Source organism: Triticum dicoccoides, chromosome 1A (assembly GCF_002162155.2).
Source record: "Triticum dicoccoides isolate Atlit2015 ecotype Zavitan chromosome 1A, WEW_v2.0, whole genome shotgun sequence".
NCBI lineage: Eukaryota > Viridiplantae > Streptophyta > Magnoliopsida > Poales > Poaceae > Triticum > Triticum dicoccoides.
In genome coordinates, this window is record NC_041380.1 from 132,531,191 (window position 1) to 132,536,045 (window position 4,855).

Here is a 4,855-nt window from a genome sequence, read left to right on the forward strand (position 1 = left end):
GCTACACGGTCCGGCGACGGGGCTGCTGGTTCGTGGTGGTGGCGTGGAGGGCCTCACAGTGGTGGACGCAGTCATGGCGGCGATGGATCTGACGTGGCGGAGGTTCAGGTGATTGCGGGCGAGCTGGATTCCGGCCAGATCCGGCCGGATCTGGCGTTGGGGGCCCGGCTGGTGGCGCGGGACGAGGGAAGGGGCTCATCATGGTCGGGGCTGCGGGTGGGGGCGGCGGTGGTTGACAGCCAAATCAGCTCGGATCTGGCCCATGGTCGTCGGTGGGCGACTCAGGGCTGTCCCTCGGGGTCCCCGCGTGGATGTGGGCTGCCACAGCATGGTGGTGGCTCATGGCGGTGGTCTGGATCATTTCACGGCGGCGGCTGGTCATCTCCGGCAGCGGCCTGGGTTGGCCTTCGATCCCTCTCCTCGTCGCCCGGGCACTGCCTTCGTCGAAGGGTTGGCTCTCTCCTAGTTGCGGTCCATCGCTCCTCTCGCGCCCGGTGCTGCAGGACCGAACTCATCTCACACCCGGCAGCAGGACTGAGCTCGTCTCGCGCCCGGTGCCGCAGGACGGGTCGATGGAGGCCATTTTGGCCGGCCTATTGGGTCTCGAAGTTGGGAGCCACCCAAGTTGGTTGGGGTAGCGGCATGCCTCGGATGAGGTGGTGTCAAGGTCTTGGATGTTGGGGCGGTGGCCCTGGGGATGGTAGCGCGGTGCTCAGGGGCAGAGCCCATGGCTCAATGCTGCTCGGTGACCATGGCCGTGTGGGCGGCGTGGTTGCGGGGGTGTGGCGTTCGGTGGCGGTGACTGTTGGCCGGGGTGAAAACATGTTCTATCTTCGGACGGACCGGCGACGGCGAAACTCGTTCCCTTCTTGAAGGCGTCGTCGCGGCTCACATTGCCCATCGTGTCGCTCCAGGGGAAACCCTGACCATCGGGTCGGGCGGTGTCGGCGCTCCGGTGTCGTATCCTTCCTGAAGGCGCCGCCTTGGAGCCCACGGTTCGTCGTATGTGGCTTCATCTCTTCGCGGTGGTGTGTTCACGGTCGAGGACCCCGGCTGCTCTTGTAGTGCTCGGGGTGGTGTTGCTGCGCTCAGCGCCTATGTATCCTACCTTGGGTGTGTGCATGTGCTGTGGTGGCATGCGTTTGTATCGGGTGTTGATGATCGTTGCTTTATATATAAAGCGGGGGCGAGAGCCTTTTCCGGTAACACATCACAGCCCCGAATATAGAGATACAAATAGAAAGTTGGCACGTAAGAAAAGTACCAATAAGGTAGAAGAAACAGAGTGACATAATGATAGCTGTAATGTATCTATAAATTGATTTGGACTATAGTTCATCTACTAGAGAAGTCCTACAGAAGAAGCAAGCCAAGACATACCGAAATTCCGGTAGCTCAGGATGGAAGATTTTTCTTTCATAGCACTCCTCGACAGTTTTGACAGGTTAATTTCATATGGTTTTCGCATGTAAAAGTTCCAAGTAACTTAACTATTTAAGAAAAGACATGACCATGTGTTGTGTTCTGATATGGGACTGTATGTAGAAGTGGAACTGCTCACAAATAAGAACATGGGCACATGTGGATAGAGATGAATAAATCCTGTGATACAGGGGCATACATGATCAAGTAGAGTTAGCAACAGGTCGGTAGGTCGGTATATATGTGTTGATGAGGGTCAATGAGTCCACAAATTCTACATGGAAAGATAATCTGGAGCAATGAGTCACAAAAGCACCCAGCCGTCAATGTGCAGAAGAGGTGAACTTGCATCATACTGGGAAAATTTCTCACCGGAAACAGATATAATTTATCTTCTGCTGAGAATGAGAACACAATGGGATCGATCCCTCGGCGTGGCCACTGACGGAGGCTACAATTGATTCGGAAGCTGCATTATCATCTCATCAGACTACGTTGTTCCTAATAATCAACTGAAACAAACACAAATGCCCGAATTAATAGACCCCAACCAGGATGAACAACCAGAGTTAATTAACCTAGCCAGGAGCAATTGCTGCTGGAGGTGCTGCTGCCGGAGTAAAGAGGATGACGGGAGGGCGTCATGGGACGAAGCAGCTAAAGCGTGGGGAAACCGAAACGTATACCTCCACTGATCGCCGGCGGAAAGTGGCGCATTTCGGCGGATCAGCTTCACGGGACAGCCGCAGCGCCGCGTCGCAGAACCTCTCGCGCCGTCGCGCGCTCGATGGAACCCTACGGCCGCGTCGCCCGCCCTTCGCTTCGCTGCACATGGCCTCGCCTCGTCCCCCCACCGTGCGACCGCATCGGAGTCGCCCGCCGTCTCGCTCTTTTATTTTCGGAAAATACTAAAATCCGAACTTCAGATTTATTGGATTTCTTTTTTTTCCGGGGAGATTTATTGGATTTCAGCCCGAAAGTCTTCCGAACCACTGGATTTTTTGCACGAATCCTAAATCGTCAAAATAGCAACGTCGATGCATTCTTTCATTATTGAAAACTAACACAAGGCCCGTGCGTGGCAACAGGGCATATAAATTTTAGTGATTTGACATTATGTTATAGCACAAAAGACCATGCGTTACAGCGAATACACCCAAATAAATAAGCGTGTGGTTAGAAACCTAAAAAATATTTTATCAATCAAACAACTTCTATTATTTAGTGGTTCAACTGAATGGTGTCAAAGATACACATCAATATTGTTAACTAGGAAGCGAAAGGGTCTCATCATGCCTCGTCCCCTTCCCGTGCCGCTGGCCACTTCGGCTGCGGCGGCCAACAGATCCGGCCTTCAATGCCGCCTTCCTCGTCGCGTCCTCCTCGCCGGGGCCTGGTCCCCCTACCCGACGCTCCCCTTCGCCCTCCTGCTGCGGCTCCAGAACCAGGGGTCCTTCGCCGCCCTCCTCCCCGAGGTCCGCAGCCACCATCCTGGCGGCGTCAGATCCAGCGTCCACGCCGCATTTTATGCTTCGGGCGGTGTCCTCCCGCGGTGCAGCCTCTCTCGGACCGCCGGATCCGGCCGTTCCCCCTGGCCTTCGGTCCATTGTGGTTCCCCCCTCCCTCCCTCTTTCTGGTCAACTTTCCCCTTCGGGGCGGACCGAGGTGGATGGGGACGGATGGACGGAGGTCAACAAGAGGGCCGCCTATCGCCCGTCGGTCTGTCCTCGGCGCGGCCGCGCCCCTCGCTCGGACCGCCGTCCTGCCTTCAATGCGGGGGCGGGCGCGAGGCCTTCTTAAGCAGGTTCAAGGGCAAATGCTTCCGCTGCCTCAGCAAGCACCACCGTCGCGTCGACTGTCGCGAACCTCTGCGCTGCATCATCTGCGAGCGCCTCGGCCACTTCGGCAAAGAGTGCCCCCAAAATCCTCGCAACAAGGGGCCGGGGGGCGGTTTGGGATCGGCTAGGGTCGTAGCCTTCCTCATCGCCGGCTCGTGACCTGCCTGCTACCCCTCCCTCCTCGATCACGATGGACGGCTCCTACCACACCGACCCTTCTAGGCGCCCTCGCTTCAACAACAAGGTGGTGATATCCACGCCTGCTCTAGAGCACGATGAGTTCTTCCTCCGCCAGCACAACACCACGCTCATCGCTGTCGATCGCGCTCTCTTCACCAACCCGATGGCGGTGGGCAAGGCCATTCACGAGCAGCTCTGCACCCCTCCCCACCTGTTGCGCGTCATCGCTCACCATCCGGAGGCGTTCCTGGTCCACTTCGAGCTCCCTGCCCATCGAGACGCCGCCGTGCGTCGGGGCGTGCTCAAGGTGGACGGCGGCAAGTTCTTCGTCCGGGCATGGCGTGAAGACGATCATGCTGCTACGGTCAAGTTTCCCCTACACGTTCGCGTCATCATCGAAGATCTTCCGATGCAGTTCTGGTCCCTGGCGGGGGCCGAGGAAGCTCTGGGCGACTTCGGCCGCGTTGACCGCCTCGACTCCCGCACTCTGGAGGGCGACCACTCCAAAGCCTTCGCCTGGTAGCTCTGGGTCTGGGATGTCGCGCACATCCCCACCAAGTGCGCGCTATGGGTGCTCGCGCGGGGCGCGGGCCGCGCTGACGAGGCGCTCGGCTTCGCTCCGCTCGCCCGACGTGTCCCGCTGCCACCTGGGGCCCGCTGCTTCGACATGCTGGTGCACGTGGACCTGGCGGAAGACTGGTCGCCGCTCTCATCCCGCTCCTCTCATTCGGGGTAGAGCGGGCTTCCCTCCTCCGAAGACGAAGACGATCGCTCCCTCCCGCGCATCTATCCGGGCACCTAGGTGGCCCACGTGGAGGATGGTCAAGGCCGGTCCGGCAGCTGTTCTGGCCGGTCCACGGGCGCCAGCTGCAGTGGCCCCATCCTTGGTGTGGGGAGGCGCGACCCCGAAGACGGTGCCAGCGCGGGTGGTCAGGGCCGCTCCTGGAGGGATCGGCTGCTCGGGCGCGGCTGCCACGCCAAGGGCAGCAATGTTGACGTGGTAGTCGATGCGCAACGCCAGCGCAGCCGCACCCCCTCTGGTCGCCGCCACGGCTCTGGCAGCCGTGGCCACCCTCCGTCGTTGCATGTCATGCCGCCCCTTCTGCTCCGCCCTTCCAAGGTTGCGCCGCCACAACAGGAGGAAGACCCTGTCGCCAAGTTCTTCACCTTCTCCGACTCCGGGCGCGCTCTGTCTCCTCCACCGCGCATGGACTGCATGCAGCTCGAGATCGAGAACGCCATGGTGGAGGCGCTGAGCACACCGCTTGCCTTTGAAGACGGCGGCCGCTCCCCTCCCCGCCCCACTGCTTGCCCCGAGGAAGTGGCCAGCCCGGAAATGCTGCCCTGCCTGCTCCCCTGCATCAACTCCCCCGCGGTGGCCTCCGTCGGCTTCAAGCTCGCCATTGTTACTGCGC

General features: G+C 59.5%; 1 protein-coding gene across 1 annotated transcript in view; it reads right to left on the reverse strand.

Annotated features, from left to right (window-relative positions):
• The window catches only part of LOC119366850 (putative F-box protein At1g32660), a 20,476-nt gene extending 18,059 nt beyond the window's left edge, over nt 1–2,417 (reverse strand). Inside the window, exon 1 of the mRNA XM_037632553.1 lies at nt 2,109–2,417. The gene's annotated coding sequence lies outside the window, so the exon portion shown is untranslated. The remainder of the gene's footprint in view (nt 1–2,108) is intronic.
• Between the last annotated feature and the right edge of the window lie 2,438 nt (nt 2,418–4,855).